The sequence below is a fragment of the Galeopterus variegatus genome, unplaced genomic scaffold (assembly GCF_000696425.1).
Source record: "Galeopterus variegatus unplaced genomic scaffold, G_variegatus-3.0.2 Scaffold895, whole genome shotgun sequence".
Lineage (NCBI taxonomy): Eukaryota > Metazoa > Chordata > Mammalia > Dermoptera > Cynocephalidae > Galeopterus > Galeopterus variegatus.
Genome location: NW_007727006.1, coordinates 178,878 through 198,342, shown reverse-complemented (window position 1 = coordinate 198,342; position 19,465 = coordinate 178,878). Strand labels below are relative to the sequence as shown.

General features: G+C 49.9%; 1 long non-coding RNA gene across 1 annotated transcript; it reads right to left on the bottom strand.

Annotated features, from left to right (window-relative positions):
• Nucleotides 1–2,244: 2,244 nt before the first annotated feature.
• On the bottom strand, nucleotides 2,245–17,101 carry LOC103590919. The gene is made up of 3 exons (XR_550520.1): nucleotides 17,001–17,101; nucleotides 6,472–6,593; nucleotides 2,245–2,532 (listed from the first exon to the last, which is right to left on the bottom strand). It is a non-coding gene; the product is annotated as an uncharacterized LOC103590919 (long non-coding RNA).
• Between the last annotated feature and the right edge of the window lie 2,364 nt (nucleotides 17,102–19,465).

Genomic DNA, 19,465 nt, shown 5'->3' with positions numbered 1-19,465 from the left:
TAAGGAATTCTGTGTGCTATTGTGCTCAGCATTTTCTGTACCTTATCTTAGTTCATCTTTACAGAAAGTCAGTGATATAGGTGCCCTTGTTTTTCAGATGAGGCAGCCAGAGTTTGGAGAGGTTAAATAACTTTCCCTAAGCCACACAGCTTATAAATTGAACCAGACACTGAACAACACCCCTAAAAAGTTATAAAATGCAAATGTTCTCATTCCATGTGGGAGTGATGTGCATGACCAGCGGGTTTCCGGTCCAAGTGTGCAGATGCCAGCGCCTGCTGCCTCAGGTGGTCTTCCTGCCCTGCCAAACCCCCATCAACCCTTCTAGGCAGAGGTGACCCTATTCAGAGATCTTGTGCCAGGACTTAACAGAGCAGTGAGTCACCTAGAGTGGGGGTACTTGCATTCCTGGGTCTTCCCAGATTAATGGGGAAGGAGAGGAGGGACTTTTCCAGCTTTGGCTGATGCATGGGTTCCCTGAGCTCACCTGCCAGCCTCCCGATGTCTGGCAGGATGTTGGGCCCTGGGATGCTACACTCTGGGAGCCTCATAGATCATGGGACTTTTATTCCAAGATTGGGGTCAGTTGGCGGTGGGGAGGCTTCTCTCCTGCAGCTTGACAGAGGGGTCTTGGCGACCAGCCAGGCCTGGCCTCTCCCTCTGTGCATGGTTACCACACGAATGTGCTGCTGCTGAAAGCGGGAAGCCATCCTGGCTTGGCAACATCGTGCTGGCGGGAACGGGACCCAAGCACAGTTTTAGGTTGGCTCTGGGGGAGGCTGGTGGAGCCAGCAGTCAAGACCCTGGAATGAGAGAGGCAACAGGACTTGAATTCTCTTTCATGCTGGAATTGCGTGACCCACTTTTCAGACAGTAAAGCTAAGGCCTAGAGACTAACTCAGGGAAACACTTGGCGCTGGAATCTAGTCCAGCGTTCTGACTCCTGGGCTGCACTTGGCTGTTGGTCCTGCCACCAACTCCCAGTTCAGGTCTCTTATCCCCCACCCCCACCCCTCACATGTGGGGCAGGGGGGCAGGCACGTAGAGCTTCTTGCTAGTGTAGCTGGGTCTGATGCTAACTTAACTCAGCAGGAGGTCTGGTCTGTACCTCACAGCCCAGTTCCACTGACGGGTTTGGAGTCAGACTCCAAGTCCAGCCCTCTCCAAATGCCAGGATGTGGTGTTCCAGGCAGGGAACCAGCCCACACGCTGCAAAGTGGCTTGGGCCTCTGGGCTGGTGAGCTTTAAGAACAGTCCAGAATTTTCCAGACCTCTCCTGCCCCAGCACCAGGGAAGCTCCCTCCCCTGCCCCAGTCTACGAGTTCTGGAAGTATGCGGGATTTGTTGAGCGATACCACCTCCATCTGCCTGGCTGGAAAACTCATCTGTGGAGCTGGAAGCTTTAAGTTAGGGGAGAAAAATAATAATAAAGTGAGTGAGAGAAAGAAGGAGCTGACAGGTCTGGTGGGAGATAGGGTCGTCTGACTAGCTGCATGGGGGTCTATGTAGGCTCAAGTTTCTCTGTCTGCACTGAGCTCCCCCCAACCCCCAGCAGGGCTCCTCTTACCTCTGCTCCTCCCCCATTTGGCAGCTCCAGGGTCCATCTGGAATCTAAGTTAATGGTTAGAAAGCCAGACCTCTAGTAACTCTGGCCTGGGGGACAGTGATTTATACACACACACACACACACACACACTAGTAGAGAGAGAGATGGGGGCAGAACATGAACTGTCTTCAGGGCACCTCCCCAGGTGACTTAGAACCAGAAGCTTTAATCTGCATTACAGGGGGATACCAAGTGTTAGGGTGTTTGGAGATGGGGGCTGTGTAGCAGGAGTGTTCTGGAGCACGGGAAAGTGCCTGGTAGCAGGGAGAAGGGAGGGCTCCTTCTCTTCTCCACATGGCCCCAAGGAAGCTGTGTGCGGGCTCCACGTGCCTTCCGTGCCAGCTCAACTTCCTGGGAGGTATTTATAACCGAAGCCTCCAGCCCCCTGTGATTTGTGGGGCTGGAGTTTTAAACCATTGATTTTCATTAGCACTAAATCATTTCTCTTGGCTAATTGAAAAGGAACCAAGGATATTGAGAGCAGAGCCGTCTGTACAGATCAAATCAGCGAGAAATGCCCGTGTGCTGACAGAACACTTGTGCGGCTCTCAGCCCCCTCCCCGAAGCTCAAAATCCACTTCTGTCTCAGAGGTCAGAGGCTCTGAGAACAAGCCTGCAGAATGGAGAATCAGAAGATAAACTTGGATTCTTAGCAGGAGGGATGGAGGTTAGACACTTGAAAGAACTTCCAGCCTAGGGAGACGGGTGAGGGATTCTGAGAGGCACTGGAGGAATGCAGTATCTCCTCTGTGTAGGTATGTTTGAGCCGTCCATATGTCCTGCTTCTGTCAGCCTGGGCTTCGGTGGAACAGGCGCAGGGTCAGGCAGTACTGTTTGGGGAAGCTTGCAATGGAGCTGCTCTGGGAATGCCAAGTCTGGGCAGCGGACTGTTCAGAAGCCTCTCCTGGGAAAAGGACTGGGCTGGGCTGGAAGTGAAAGGTGAGGTCTTAGCTCCCGCTTGATCACTTAATTATAAATAACAGGAAACTGAACAATCTGACATTATCTGAAATTAACATGGCCAGCCCCATCTTTCCTCTGTAAGAGCACATTGCCACCTGGCCAAAACAGAGACCACGCCACAGTTGTAAGGCTAAGGGGATTCCTGAGTATGTTGGCAGAGCCCTGGGCTCCAGAGGTGGAGATGGGGAGGGGAGTGATGGGTCCCACCACTTGTGGACAATCCTAATCCCAATTCTGAGCCGGGAGCCAGCCAGACGGGCGCTGGGGGTATTGAGCTCCCAGCTCCTCCCCTGCCAACTCCCAGCCAGCAGACCCCAGCTTCCTCTGCTTCCTGCCAATGCTCTGCCCGTGCTGAAACACCATTGGCTACCCATCCTTGTTCTTCTCAACACAGACTGGGTGATTGCCTTCTCTGCCAAAGACCAGGCCCAGCTGAATGGCCCCCAGATGGCTGGCTAGAGCCCAAAGCCAAGGTCTACAGGCTAAGAGCTTGGGAAAGGGAGCGGACTCAAATCCCTTCCACTATGGCCTTCCCCACCACATGTCAGATCTTTCTTTATCGCTGTCCTGAGAGGTTGGCAGAGATTAGAGGCTGGACAAGAAGGATAAACATTTAATAAATGATTATTGCAGTCCTGTCCTCAGTCCTGGGGACCTCTTCACAATGCCCAGCCTGAGAAATGGGGGTTTCATGTGCAGGGGAGGCCGTGTGGTGTGGAGGAACAGAACTGGACTGGGAGTCACCCCAGGCTCAGTGGTTACTCAGTGGTGTGACTTGGGATAAGTTACTTCCTCCCAAGCATAGGGATGTTCTCATTAACTCCAAGGTCTATAACCCACAAATGTTGAATGAAAGTTGGATACCCATAGTGGGGTCCTGTTTTTGCAGGGAAAGCCTGTGAGTGCACTGCTAGCGAGCCTGGAGCCCTGAGATGGAAACAGATGGGGGCACACAGAGTCCCTCCTCATTTCTGGCTGGATGGGAAATGGGCCTAAGGGAAGGACAGCAAGGGACAGGGAGAGTGGGTGGGAAAGAGTCAAGCTTGAGATGTGTGTGTGTAAGAATGAGTGCAAGTGTGAGTGAACATGTATGACATGTATGTGAGTGTGTGTGTGTGTGTCTGTGTCAACGTGTGGGCATGTGCCTGTGTGTGTCTGTGTGATTGTGTATATCTGTGTGTGTCAGTGTATACATGTATGTGTGGGGTGTGTATGAGTATGTATACCTCTGTTTGTGTGTCAGATTGTGTACGTGTGAGGATTTGTGAGTGTCTTAGTCTGTTCATGCTGCTATAACAAAACACCTTAGACACAGGGTGATTTATGAACAACAGAAATTTGTTTCTCATCATTCTGGAGGCTTGGAAGTCCAAGATCAAGGTGCCAGCAGATTCAATGTCTGGTGAGGGCCTGTTCCTCATCGATAGTGCCTTCTATGTCCTCACATGGTGGAAGGACAAAAGGGCTTGATCAAGTGTCTTTTGTAAGGGCACTAATCCCATTCATGAGGGCAGAGTTCTCATAACCTAATCATCTCCGAAAGACCCTACCCTTTAACACTGTTGGAGATTAGGTTTCAACACATGAATTTGGGGAGAAACAAACATCCAGATTATTATGGGAGTGTGAATCTTGTGTCTGTGTGTGTGAGTGTACATGTATGAGTGTGTGTGAGTGTCACTATGTGCGTTGTGTTTGTCTGAGGGGTACAGCAGCACAGGTCTCCTCTTTGCTGTGGTACCAAAGGACACAGCTCTCTGTTCCCTGAGGTTGTTCAGCCTCCAAAGACCAGACTGGGCCTCTAACCAGAAGTGAAGCCCACGCTGAGGTTTACTCCTGGGAAGAAGTGATCAGGAGCTCAAGGGCAGAAGATAGTATGTGGCAGGTGGAGTAAGAAAGCTTACAAAGAGGCCTGTGTGCAGTCCAGGAGTTCTGTCTATGGCTTCTGGACCCCCAACGGTCATTCTGTCCACCTTCCTGTCCCTGAATAGGTCAAAACCTAAGCCATCTTCATGTAGTCACAAGTGCGTCATCTTCAGAAGGATCTTCATGAACAGAGATCTTTCTATCTCGCTAACCCATGCCACGGTCTTACGTGTGTTTATTTTGGAAACTCTGCCTGCTGTCTAACTTTATCCACTCCACCCCAATCCCATATAAATGGCCATAAATAAGAAAATAAAAATTTAGGTTAAAGGTGAAACATTCTGTGATCATGTTTATGCTATTCTGACTGGAATGGCTGACAAAAAGTGCTAATGAGAATTTTGGGGTAGAACAAAGAAGATAAAAGCTGTGCTGATGATTTGATGTAATAATCACTAGCATTTTTTCCGTGTTTATTATGCGCCAAGCACTGTCTTCAGTGATCCCCTTCTTATAACTCAGTCTTTGTAACGACTCTACAAGGTAGGTATTTTTATCATTCCCATTTTACAGATGAGGAAACAGGCCCAAGGAGGTTAAGTAACTTGCTCAGGACCACAGGCAGGAAGCAGCAGTGCCCAGATTCGCACGAGCATATGGGGTGGGTTAGGGTAGGCGGTCTGGGAAGACGTGGGTGGGGGCAAGTAGGGAGGGGGTTATTCTGGCTCCAGGGCTCTGTCTTCAGCCACCGTTCTGTACTGTGCAGTGTCTGTACCTCAGTGCTTGAGTCCACAGTACCATAAACGATTCCACTATTTTCCTTGTCCTCTCTCTCTCTTTTTCTCTTTTTGTTTGTTTGTTTGTTTGTATACCCAGCCTCTCGATGCTGTGGTTAAAATGTTCTGACCTTTTGGAAATGAGCATTTTAACTGCGCTCCCGAAAGGCGGTGCCGGCCCCTTTAACAGGGCCACTGCAGGAGGAGCTGTCCTATCAGCACCACGGCCGCGCCCCGCCCGCCCCCGACGCTGCTGCGGGCGCCTCCAGGGCAGAAAGAGCCGGTGGAAGGGGGGCTGGTCTGGAACTTTCTCCAGACGGGGAGAGACCTCTGAATACAGTGGTCGTCTTCCTTCCCCTCACCCTGCCCCTGGCCCCGCAGATCAGAGGGAGCTGACGCTTATGCTCTCACCACCTTCTGAGCTAGAGCAAAGTATCTATAGGCCAAAGAATACTCCCTGGCTCTGGGGTTTGCTGAGCATTAACCTGTAGCCTCCATGTGTCCTGATGGGGCCTGGGGCCAGAATGAGTGGAGTGAGGCGAGGCCTCTCTGGGAGGTTGGGGTGAGAAGGAGTCGGGGGCGAGGCACAGTCTCTGGAGCTAGGCTCTCTGGATCAAATCTTGGCTCTGCCATTTACTACCTGTGTGATCCACAGCAAGTCCCTTAGCCTCTCTGCGCTTCAGTGTCCTTAGGACGATTGCAAGTTAATATAGGTAAAACACTTAGAACAGTGCTTCTCACACAATAGCAAGTGCAGCTAAAAAGTGTTTGATTTATAAATAATGCACCAGATGGAGGATGAAAGAGCAGACAGTCGGCTCATCGACTGGAAAGGGAGCAGTGAGACCAGGTGGAAGTACGTGTTGGGTACACATACACCGTGTTCAGGGGCTGGGACTATTCCAACTTGCCCAGGAAGCCATCAGCCTCTCACCCGGCCGTCCACCAGACTGCCCCACTCTATGTTTGAATTTGGCTCATTCACTTCTGGGAGGAGGGACAGCTGTTCTCCTTAAGATAATTTCTGCCATTTCTTGAGCACCTACTATGTGCCAGTTGCCATGCTTTATTTTCTCATTTAATCTTTATGAAACACCAGGACTACTTATTGCAGATGAGGACTCTGGTCTCAGAAAACTTAAATAACTTGTCTAAAGCCACATAGGAAGAAGTAGCAGAGCTAGGATTTGAACTCAGATCTTCCATTTTCAAACTAGTTTCCTGCCTTTTCCATTGGTAGGTGGTTGGGTGTTACCATACCCAGCAGGGACAGCGTTTTTCCTTTTGATGCTACAGGTTTCTGATCCAGGCCTGGCAGATGTGCTTATGCTCTTCTGCAGGCTCCAGAAGAACCAGGCAGCTCGGCCTCCCTTCCTGAGTACCTGGGAACAAGAGATAATTGAAAACGAGAGTTCTTTTTTGTCATCATAACAACATAACATTATAATAATATCATAATAACAAAAACATTTGTTGGGCCTTTTGTGCCAGGCACTGTTCTAAGCACTTTACATTTATTAACTAACTTATTCTTCAAAGCAACCCTACAAGGTAGGTCCTAGTCTCAGTCTCACTTCACAGATGAGAAAACTCAGAGGTTCTGGGATTTCCCTGAGGTCACACCATCAGCAAATGACAGAGCCAAGCTTTGGACCAAGGCATTTTGGCCCCAGAGCTTATCCTATAGCCACTACACCACACCGAGTCTTTTTGAAGAGCAGGGTCTATATTGGGGCACTGACGGGTAGATCCCTGGGCATGGGGAGTTCCACCATCAAGTCCACTGCTTCTCAGACCTCAAACCACCAACCACCAAGTCAGCTGCTGCCTCTTCCTGGAAGCCTCCCCAGACCCTGCCTTGCTGACAGGCCGTGACACACAGATCATGTGCACTTTGTTTTGCCTCTCATCGTGCACAGTGCACATGCTGCTTGTAATGAGTGTGCATGTGTTTCTTCCCCACCAGATTGCTAGCTCTTTGAGAGGAAAACTTGGGTCTCAGCCATTGCAATTGCCACAGCACCTGGCAAAGCACCTGGCACATGGAAGGTGCTCAACCAAAGGGTGTGGTTGTTGAACAAAGGGATCCTGCCATGAATCCATTTGTAAGTATGACGTTCTTTTGTAACGGATGGTACTAATTCCCTTATGTAACTTACTGAGGACAGGGATTCCCAGAATGAGGAAACTAAAGAACACTTGAAGCCCTCCTCTTGTTCACTGCGGTTAAGTGGAATTTCAGATGGGGGCACTTAGAGGGAAGAAGAGCAAAGATAACATGTTCGGCTTTAGGGGATCTGATAGGATCCCCCAACTACACACACACACACAAACACACACACACACACACATACACAGTTTCACATAAAAAGGAAATAGGCTCCCTCCTTCCGCCTTCCACTCTGCCCCCAACCTTCTGCCCTTGAGACTCCCCAGACTCATTGTGAAGGCATTGCAAAGAATGATCAGTACTCATAGCCAAGCTCTTTGGCTTAACAGAGCCCTGTCCAAAAGAGACACAGATTGTCTTGCTTCTTGAGACATTTTTGTCTAACATGAGGCCTAGGAGATGGGAGCCATTACAGCTAACCCTGTTCATCTCAGGAGGCCATACATTTTCCCAACATTACCTTATTCAACCTACTCAACACACAAGGCTGTGGAGAGCAGGGGGGTAGAAAGGGTTACCCTCATTTCACAGGAGAATAAACTGAGCCCCAGAGCAGGCATGGTGTCTCCCCATCCTTTGGTCCATTAAGAATACAGATAGGGTGTTGCAGCCAGCAGGCTTCTGTGTGGACCCCAGGAGAGATCACCTTGGCAGAGGCCTCACCCTTGAGCTTTGAAGGTGCCATTGTTTGTGGGTCTCAGCTTGAATCCCACCCCCCACCCTCATGAGCATTCTCTCTCCTTTCTTCCCCAGTAATTTCTCCACCCCCTGCTACCAGAGAAATGCAACCCCAGAGTCTCCCTTCTCAATCCCCACCCTAGCCCAGGTGTGCCACCTGCCACTAACTAGGCATATTAAACCAGTGGCCAGGCTGGATTAGACCCATCATCTCCCTCCCCCCATGCATGCTGCCTATAATCTCATATGGGGAAATGTCCTGTACCAGCCTGGCCCCCAGTACTACCAAAGGCAAACAGAATATAAGGGGGACAGGAAAACTGGCTAGATCTGAGCAGTGCTGGGGAAAGAAGAGAGGGAAGAGAGGCCTCCCCAAGTGCTGCCTATGACTGATTTTCTTCTCTTCTGGTTTCCACCCCATAAATTGGATTCAGCCTCCTGCACACCCCCCTGCCCCAACTCCATCTCTGGAAAGCCCAGAACTGCCAATCACGGCAAGGTCATAGTTGATTATGGAGGCTGGGGGGTGCAGGCAGAGGGTGGATGTGCACTTGGTGGGAGTGGCCAAGGGGACCCATTGTTGAGACTCCCAAGTCCTGCTCATCTGCATTTGAATAGCACAGATCCACAGCTTTCTAGCGGGGTGTGTCCTTGGGCAGCTCATTTAACCTTCTCGACCTCATTTTCCTTACCTATGGAATAGCGATAATAAAACCCACCTTACAAGGTTGTTGAAAGAATCAGAAATAATGCCTCAGTAAAAGGCATCGCTGCTATGTCTAGGGCAGGGCTTATGCTGGGTGTCCTCTGAGGTCCCTTTAAAGGTGCTGAGTACCTGTGGTTTCTCACTCTGAAGGCAAACCAGGAAAGCTCCTTTGTAACCCCTTTCCCACCAGGCTAAAACAACTCACTCTCTTTGGAGAGTCCTAGAGATTGTCTGATTCTCCCAGGCTCCCACCTGGGCAGTGGTTGTCACATCCCTGTCTAGGCTAGGGCTCTCATCTGGGGAGGAGGAGAGAGCAGGGCCCCAACTGCATTGGAGAGGGAGGGGTGGGGCTCCTGTGACCTACCACGGGAATGTTTTAAAATCCTCTTACCATCGAGCTTTTGAAAAAATGATGATCCAGTAAAAGCAGCAACTGCATCTGCTCCATTAGCAAGTGAGGTAGTCGCAGCCTCCTGGCCTTAGGGCTCTCTTAGCTGGAAATCCAGCCAGCCATAGCCATAGCAACTGGGAAGATTGAAGCCAAGGGGGTCCAGGCCTGTCTGGGCAGAGCTAGGAACTTGGGATGCATGGAGGATAATGCAGGTGAGTTGGACTACTGGGGGGTCCCAGGCAACACAACCTGCGTTGGGGAGAGACTCCCAGCCAGAACCAAGATGCAGTTCTGGGTTCTCTCACAGAAGTGGCTCCCAGAATGGGTAGTCTGGACTGCCTAATTGGTCTTGGTGCCCATACTAAGATTTGGTGGGGATTAGGGCTGAGGGTAGAAACAGAAGTGGGCCACATGGCACTTTTCCAGTTCAGGGTATTGAATCTGGGAATGAGAAAGTCTCAGGGGTGTGGCTGCAGTGGGTCAGTGGTCTAAGGCCCTTTTTGTCGGTGGCCGGCTGGCTAGCTCAGCTGGTCAGTGCATAGCCCAGCTCTGTGCTGGAGGCCAAGGTCAGCAGCTCAGGGCCCACATGAGCCTTTGAACAGGTCTCCACTTATGCCTCTGGTCCTGCTGTACACTGTCACAGATGCACATAGCTGACCACTAGAACAGTGGTTGGATAGAAGGAAGATGACTAAGTAAATCACTCTCACCTCTACTGGGGAAAAATTCTGACTACAGATCCTGAGGCCAGGCTAAAGCATGGTGTTCTCTTCTTGTCTTAAAGACTCCCTATTTCTCCCCCTGACTGTACTTTCTAGATTTTGTCCTGCCCTCATTTTGCAGACTGGACATGGAGAGGTTAAATAATTTACCCAAATTTTCACAGATGCAGGTACTACGTGTTTGATATCCTCTCAGATTCCTTTATGAAAGTACTGCTCAGTGGCTGTCCTGGCATGCTGGGGCCAGGGACAGGGCAGGGTGTCCTGCATGGAGACTTCGGGCAGGCAGAAGGTGACTCAGAGCGTCCCTTCAGTCTGTGGCCTGGTGGGTGGGCAGGGGGTGGCATGAGGTAGAGCGGGAGGGAGTGGGAGTCAGGCAAGCTTTGGGTCTGGTCTTCTAGGCCTAGGCCATGGGCAGCCACCGGAGAGGCCGAGGGCAGCTGGTTGTGGTTCCCTGAACACACATGGCTTTGCCATTCTCTGATGGAGTTGGGGGAGGGTTGCTTTAGCTCATTAAAGCACAAAGTAGAGGCAAGGAGGAGCACTTCATAGCCCTTCACTTTCTCGGGAAATTATTTCCTCTGTCAGTAGAGCAATCCTACAAGCCCTGACTCACAGGCATTGCAGGTTGTAGTTCTATAAATCCATCAATGCTCAAGGGTCTATGTTGATTTCTTACAGTTTAGCCTATAACTGGTCCGGCACCACAGAGTCAAAGGTCAGGGAAGGTCAACAACAGCCATAAACAACCCGTCCTGTGCTGACAGCTTTCTGCACAGTATAGAAGGGGGCCTCCCAGTGGTCTTGGGTAGACTGGCCATGCTTTGGTAGGCTCTTCTCTGCCCAAAATGTCCTTTATCTGCATATTCACCCTATGCCAGTTTGCCCTTTAAGAATCAATGAGTATTTCCATTGTACATTTGCCTACATCTTTAATCATTTTCCTAGCATAAGTTTGTAGATTTGGCATTGTGTCCACAGCAGTGTGTGAGGGCCTTGTACTCTTACCAACACTGGATGTTATAATTTTCTCCAAACTGTAACTTTGACAGCAACAAATGATAACACTTAATTTGCATTTGTTCATTTCTAATGAAGCCTTTTGTTTTGTTTTGGTCAATTGTATTATTTTATGAATTTCTTTTGCCCTTTGTTCTATGGGGTGTTTTCTTTTGAATATTGATTTGGTAGAACTCCCTATATGTAAAAGTATTAACTCCTGTTTTTCATACATGATGCAAGTGTTTTTATAGTTTATGGATGACTTGAACCTTTTTGAAAGGTTTTTTTTTTTTTGGTCCATACAGGGATTTTAATTTTCATACACTCAATCTATCAGTGTTTTCCTTTATGATTTTTGCCTTTGATCTGGTGCTTAGAAAGGCCTTTCCCACAAGATTATGGAAGTGTTCATGCATGTGTTTTGCAAATTCTTCTATAGTTTCATTTTTTTTATGCTTAACTCTTTATCCGGAATTGATTGCATGTGTCTTCATAAACTGCTTTAAATTCCCTTTGAAATGAAAGTGATTAGTTCATTAACATGGTGGGAAAGGGAAGCTGGTAGAGAGGGAGGGGTTGATACAGGAAGGAGATGGGATCATTACAGATCAAGGTCTGGAAGAGAAGAGGTCAGGTGCTGTTGGTAGGGGGTGCATGGAGAGAGCCACCTTGCACCAAAGGTGGGTCACTCAGTCTCTGAGTCTAGCTGAGAGGGCAAGAGGTGACAGAGGTCAGTTTCGTCGGGACAGGAGGTAAGTAGGGAATGGGCTAGAGAGAAAGACTGTGAGCCAGGTGCCCAAATCCCCAGTAGCTGTGGGGGTGAGGACAATGCGGAGGGACCAGGAGAGGTGGTGTGGATGAGGGGGACCAGGGAATAGTGGGAGCAGGTAGATGGCAGGGGCTGCAAGGAGAGGGGCTTACCAGTTAACAAGTTATGATTTGGGGGGATTGGGATTGGACACTCCACCTTTGGGCCCAATGGGATGTAGAAGAAGAGTGTACTCCCCTGGAGAGGAATCCTGTGGGGAGAGTCAGGGGTCAGCCAAGGTGACGAGTGGAAGGAACTGGCAGAGAAAAGACTGAGGCCATGAAAGAGTTTGTTTGCTGTGGGCAGGACGTCCTAGACTCATGCACCGTGAAAGATGTCAGAGGCAGGGGGCTGTGGGAAGGAGAGTCTATCCCCCAATCAACGGACAGAAACAGTCAAGGAAAGTTAAATGATGCCCATTTGTACAGCGCCTTGCAATTCACAAAGCACTTTCACTTATGTGCTTGCTGATGAGCCTCCCCACAGCCTTTCAGAGCAGAGAGTAAAGGGATTTGCCCAGAGTCAGGATGTGAGCCCGGGAGTCGCAGTGTCCAGTCTGGGTGCTCATGTCCCTCCACTGACCCCAACATTATCTTTATACACTCAGGGGAAGAAATGAGGGACAGTGCTAACGGTCTTCTCTCCCCTCTCCCTGCAGGACAGTAGCCCACATTTCCAGCCTTGCTGACCATGAATGGGATGGCCAATGTGAATTCTGCCAGCCGCCCCCACTATGCCTCCTCCATCCCTGTGCCTCGAGCTTCTTCCCAGACCAGGATTCATACACCGGGAGCTTCTCCCCAGCTGCGTCCACGCCAGGCTGGCCTGGCTTTGAGCCCCCAGAGAGCAGCCTCCCCAAGACTGGGCAAGACCGCGGGCCTTTCCAGAAACTCCTCTCCCAAGGCCTCCCAGGGGAGAGGCTCCCCCAAGACTGCTGTGGCAGTGAGGGAGTCAGCTGAGTGTGGTGAAGGCCTCTCTGGCTCCCCATGGAGCAGTCCCAGAATAACCCCCAAAGCAGCTCTTTCCAGCCGGGCTGGGTCCAGAAGAGTTGGGGAGACACAAGGCACCCAGGGAAAGAAGAAGGCCCAGGAAGGGATTCCAATTCACCAGACCCGGGGCAGGAGCCCATCCCGGACAAGCTCTCATGGAGAAACTCAAATACCAGGCCCTCCTGAAGGTCGAAAGCCTACTAGCTGCCCCGGAAAAGACCAGAGAGATATAAACAACAAAACTTCTGGGATCCCCAGGTCTCTGGAGCCTGATGACAGGGCAGCTTCACGGCCTACCTCTCCGGTCTGCAGCCCAGCGCAGAGCAAACACGCCTCCTCCACCCCGGCAGCCATTAGCTTCTCCTCGGTCCATCAACAGAGTCAGCCGGTCACAGCCACCGTGGCCCCCTTCCAGTACAGGTTAGCTGGGTGAGCAGGCAGGGAGGAAGGGAGGGAAGGATGGTGCTGGGACCAAGAGACAAGCCCAAAGAGGAGAGGGGCTTGATGATGAGGGGCTGGTGGAGACCGGAGGCCCCAGGGTACAGAAAAAGAAGTCAGGCAGGAGGAGGCGTGCAAAGTTGGGAAATGGAGAGCTGAGATGGAACTGGGAACGCAAAAGGAAACCCGAGTCCAAGCTCTGGCCTTTCTCAAACTCTGGGGACTCCACAACTAATAGAGGCTTATAAATGCCCAGAGGAATCTAAAAAGAGAGAGTTCACACAACTCTACTTATCCAGTATCTATGGGGATATGGAATGAAAATGTGCAAAGTAAAATCCATTGGCAATTTAGAACATCATGAAGTAGCAGGGCATAGTGTGTGAGGAAAACTCTTTTCACTTTCAGGTACTAGGAGTCATTAAAATGACCAGTTTTCCTGCTCTCTGGGAAATGATGAAACAATATATTAGGGTACTGTGGATGCTTAGGCAGCTAGATACATAGGTAGGTAGGTAGGTAGGTAAATCAGTCTTGCACAACTCGCGTGAGACATTTGCTCCGACTGTGAGTTAGACTAACTGCATTGTCCCTGTGGCTGTCATAACACCTTGTGTCGGCTGGGCCCGTATTCATGACAACGTGGTCAACAAGCTGGTCTCCCCAGCTTTTTTCAGACATGGTAAATTGAGTGCATAGAAAAACAAACACTTAGTCAACTCTGCTTTTTTAATAAAAATATAACTGTTTCCTAAAATGACCACATTAAGTAAACCAAATTTTAATTACTAATTATTATACCAATTAGAAATGCCCAAATGCAAATTTAGTACCTTCCTGACTAAACTAACTTCCTATGTTTCTTTTTCCTATGCTAATGTGAAGAGAAACTCTCCCTTATACTTGGGGGTAGAAGAGCTTGTACATCATTCCCTGGACACCGGAGGCCTCTGAGGCATCAGAGCAGTTGGAGTAGGCATGACTAGGAGCTTTATCCTTCACTAGAAGCCAACTTGAGTGTATCTTGATTTCTGAAAAATCTAATGCAATCTTATATTACAATAATAGGTATTTGGGGTCCTGGAGTCCCACTATATTCTGCACACACATGTTCAGGCCTCATGTAGAGTGTTACATTCAGTTATGAAATCCACATTTTAAAAGGACAGTGACCCAGGGCTGGCTGGTTAGCTCAGCTGGTAAAAGTGCAGTGTTATAACACCAAGGTCAAAGGTTCGGGTCCCCATACTGGCCAGCTTAAAAAAAAGAGTACATCAACACACAAAAACACATTTAGAGGAAAACTGACAGGTTGTTGAGGGATCCAAAAAAGGTGTTATAAGAATGATTAAAGGCACTGGAGAAGTTTATTTTGGAAAGGGAAGGCTTAGAGGGAGTCTGAGAACTGTTTTCAAATATTTGAAGGACTGTCATGTTGTAAGATGAATTAGATTTACTTGGGGCAGCTCCAAAGAGCTGACTCAGCGTCATGGTTTTTAGAAGTTAGTTCAAGACAGATTTGAGGCTCAATAGGAAGAACTTTCCAACAACTAGAGGATTACAAATTGACTGGAAGGCAGTGAACTCCCTCTTATTGCAAGAATTTCAGCTGAGTCCGCGGCCAAAGGGAGTTCTTATGCAGGTGACCCCTCAAAGCATCCCTTCTGCCTAACTATACTGCCCAGAACGTGCACAGATATTCCTTTTTCTAAAGGTCAATTCACTTCTGTCCCTTATGACTTTCTCAACTTAGATTCTGAAGCTGATGAGAGAACTCAAGAAGCAGACATGTAGGGCAGACCTTCCTTTGAATGGCCTTTTTTCAATTAGTAAAATATTTTCCTGGTGATTCTTTGACTTTCTCCTCCTACCTGATTCCCTTCATTTTGAATTCATTCTATGGGAAAAAGTGTCTAGGCATTAAATTGTTTAAGATTTTACATTATCCACCCTATTAGTCCCTGGTATATTTAGAACCTGACATTTTCCAAAAAGGTCAGAATTTTTTAGTTCGAATGTTTCAACGCAACTTAAACAGAACCATGCTTCCTCTATTCAGCAAACATTTATTGCATATTTGCATTCTAAATGGAAATGTGTCATACCTCCCCAGTAGGGGTTTTCTTCACTACTCCACCCCTAGACCCTTCCTCTTTCAGGCCCTGGATTAGGATTGAAGGGAGGGTCATGGCTCAGTCAAGGGTGAGATTAGGACCAAGACACCTCTAGATGCTGCAGGCAGATGGGCAGGAACCCAGCCCACCTGCAGAGACTAGAGCTGCTGTTATGTGCAGCTCTGCCAAGGGCCAGGCTGGGCCACCCCTTCCAAGCTTCACAGCCGAGGAGTTGCCATCTGCTTCCTAGAATCTACAGACATCCTGCTTTCGTGGAAATCTTACCCCGTCCCCTGGGCCCTTGGCATTCTGCAAAGCCCCAGCTGAATGCAGAATCAGAGACTACCTGTTCTCCTCCCGGTCTTCACCCTGGTTGTACCTGACCTGCTTCTCCAGGGTATGAATCTGTCAGCCACTTTTTCCCTTGCCCTATCCTCCACATCCATCTCTTTTCAAGAGTCTGGGTGTGGTCTTCCCAACAAAGCCTATCTCCTGCCATCCATCACCTCCAGCTAGCCCCCTTCTCCCTGGACCCAGAGAAGGCATAATGCCCCTTGATCTGCTCTCCAGAGCCCCTGTCTCACACATCTTATTCCATCACATCTTCAACTTCATTCCCCTCTGCTCTCCTGGAAAAGAGCCACAGCAGCTTCACCACGGCCGTGGCTGCCTTTTTCCAGCTGCCAAGTGTTTTCTTTCCCTGACAGTTCTCTCATTCCCCCGCTCAGGTGGGCCTTTGGTCGGACTTCAGTTAGGAGGGTAGGGTTAGTGGTGTCGGGAGTGTAAGGTTATTGGTGTCACCCTTGTGGTTTTCTTCTGTCTGGTTCAAGCACTGTCCGACTTCCAGCATAGAGGATACTGTCCATCCAGGCTGGGAAGTGAGGGCAGACATGGAGGCCTAGCCATGTTTGGGGAGGCAGAGACAGGTGCAGATACAAGTGCAGTGCCGATTGAGATCACAGAGATAGGCTGCGTTCCTCAACGTTCCTGGGACTGGGGTTCTTGGTCCATATGGCCAGTACTGCCTCACTCGCCATTGCATCATAATAATGGCAATAATAGTCCTGACAGCAAGCTCTTCCTATTCTTTTTTTTTTTTGACCAGTAAGGGGATCGCAACCCTTGCACGGTGTGGTCTGCACCACGTTCAGCCAGTGAGCGCACCGGCCATCCCTATATAGGATCCGAACCCGTGGCCTCGGTGCTTCCAGCGCCACACTCTCCTGAGTAAGCCACGGGGCCGGCCCAGCTCTTCCTATTCTTTTTTTTTTTTGACCAGTAAGGGGATCGCAACCCTTGCACGGTGTGGTCTGCACCACGTTCAGCCAGTGAGCGCACCGGCCATCCCTATATAGGATCCGAACCCGTGGCCTCGGTGCTTCCAGCGCCACACTCTCCTGAGTAAGCCACGGGGCCGGCCCAGCTCTTCCTATTCTTAATACTGGTTATTGTCTACCTGCTCTGGACCAGATGCTGTGCTTAGATCTTTACATATATGATGTTATTCAATAGAACATTTGATCCTCTGCTCTTTAGAATGTCCTATTACTTTCTTACCAATATGTTACATTCCCTACTTCAAAAACCCAGATCCATATTAATGTCTTACAAGAAACCAATCAACTCATTGGCATGAGTGTACCTGGGCAGACATTTAATTGACAGTAGTAAATGATGACTGTTCCCATCATGTCATGCACCTCCAGGAGCCAGAATGAGGTCTCCTGCTCTCTCTGAGTGTACCCCACCCTGCCCTATCCCCAGCACCCACCTGAGGGGTTGCAGATCCACAAGAGCTCAAGATCGCACGAGCAGTAGCAGCAAATGCCTCACATCCCTAGGCCATCAGACTGATCTGAGCCTTGGAGCATGTCTCTCTTCACCTGTGATGGAAGCTAGACCCAGACAGGAGAGGTTCACTCCAGGTGGAGAGGTTCACTCCAGGTTACACAGCCAGTTAATGGCAGAGCCATCTAGGTATTGAAAAAAGTAAAAACTGGAGAGAGAGAAAGACAAATCACAGTAGCACTGGAGACTCACAGGGTCTCCTGGCCCAGCCCATCAATTTCCCCTCCTGCCTGCAGGTTCCCGCCCCCCTCCTGCCAAGCTGCCAAAGGGTCCATTTAGCTGGAGACAGCGGATGGACGGGTGGGCGGGCCAGCTCCCAGAACCCAGGGTAATTGCCTATAATGAAAGCTCCCACAGTCTTTGTTCCTGGGAGCGATTGTAAGGTTGGGGTTGTGCTCAGAGGTCTGTGTGCACTTGGGAGCGGGTGCCCAGAGGCCTCACCCTTCCTTCCTGATGCCATAACTGGCCCAGCATGGATTTGTCCTCCCAAGAGTCTCAGTGACCCCAGCTGAGCCTACTCCTTCTTTCTTGACCTCCTAGCTGCCTGCACAATGAGCGGGCCCAAGGAAGCCTGTGTGCCCCCTGAGCTACCAGGAGTCAGTGACCTCACCTTCAGAGGGAGGTCTTTTCCATGTGTATACACACGGCTGTACATACATGCACATCCTGAGGGCAAGGACATAGCAAGACAAAGGACCCAAGGCCGGGAATTACTGGGGGATTCCTCTGCCCTGTGGGTGATATGTGTTGCTGGAAATGGGTAGAAGACCAACGGGCGACTAGCATCAGGTATCTGCATGCCCTTAGGGGCTCTCCAGGGGCTCTCTCCTTGGCTCAGCTTTGCACAGAAGGCTGCAGCCTGCAGGAATGCACACATGTGCACATGTCCACCAGTGGTGCTGGGCACCAGCAGAGAAGAAGAACCAAGCTCTGTGCTCTGAGAGGGTTTCTCAGCCCCTTGGAGGAACTTCAGGCCAAAATAACCTCCGCCATAAGTGACCACCCCTTCTTGGTCCCACAGGTTGCAGACAGACCAGGAAACTGGCCCCCTTCCCCAGGGGAGCTGGGCCCTTGATGGCTACTCCAGCCCTTCCAGCAGGACTGAGGAGACTTTCTCCTGCATGGGTAAGTGCTCTGGGGGAAAGGCTTCCTTCTGGGGTGGGGGCCACTGGGCTGGAACTCTCCTCACTTTCCACATGGAGGCTAAACAGGTCCATCTCTTGACAATGAGACATCGTTGTGAATTGCACTTGGAGTTTCCGCCATGCCTGACTCAACCCAGGGTTGGTCCTTCAAATCCAGGAGCACTTCAGGGTCAGGACAGAAAATGGCAAGTGGGTGCCATGCTTAGCTGATGCTCAGGCTGTGAGAGCCACTGTGTGTGTGTAATGTGTGAGGATGTGACAAAAAGGTGACAGGCTGGGAGAGTGAAAGGCAGGTTCTGAGTGAAGCCCAGGTTAACGGTGAGGGTCCTGGGAACCTGTAAGGCAGTCCAGAGCCACCTGGCTGGCTGCCTGACAACTGCTTCCTCACCCAGAACCACTTTTAAGAGGCCGCTTCCACATGTGTCCCCTTCTGTGTGTCATCCTGTAAACACAACATATCACCTGATGCACGTAGTACTATTAACTGAGCCTCAAGAGCATGAGATTCACCAAAAAGACTCTTGAAACCCAAATACAGTGATATTCCTTAAGGGCAGAGGCACCACCTGTCCCTAGCGCATGCTCAGGTGCTCACTGTCTCTGAATGAATGAGGAGTGAATGAGTGAATGCCTTGTGTACCATGAGTCAGGTCCTAAGTGGGTCAGATTCTAAACTCTCAGCAGCATTTAGGGATGTGTGCTGATGTTTTTGCAGTATTAAAAAAAAAATACCTTGAGGATGGCTATAATCCACACCAGAGGTACACGAGACTGCACACTGCAAGGAACCAGCTCTATCCTTTAGTTTCCCAGACAAAGGGAAACTTGCCCCAGCAAAACAATGAATTTGCTTTTGGAAAACCTGAGATTGTTCAGGTTTCTTTTACAGCTTCATCTCAGTGCCCTGCTCCACAGGGCAAAGCTGGGGCTTAGGACAGCCTGATCCTGAGATACTTGGCACTGATGGTATGCCAGTCCTGTCTTCTCTGTGCCCTCTTGGCCTGGGGGCTGGCCCTTTTGACCCCTCTTTGGGCCTGGTCTACAGCAGTGATATTGGAGCCACTGTGACCCCGGAAACAGAACAGCAACACTCACTCTTCCATGGCAAGCCTTGCAGAGGAGGGTTTTGGGGTAGGGACTGGGCATTTAAAAAGTAAGCCATCTCCTCCCACGAGTAGTACACATGCAGGGGAATGAGGGCATGGCAGGGGACAAAAGGAAACCACATGTCACTGGCACTGAA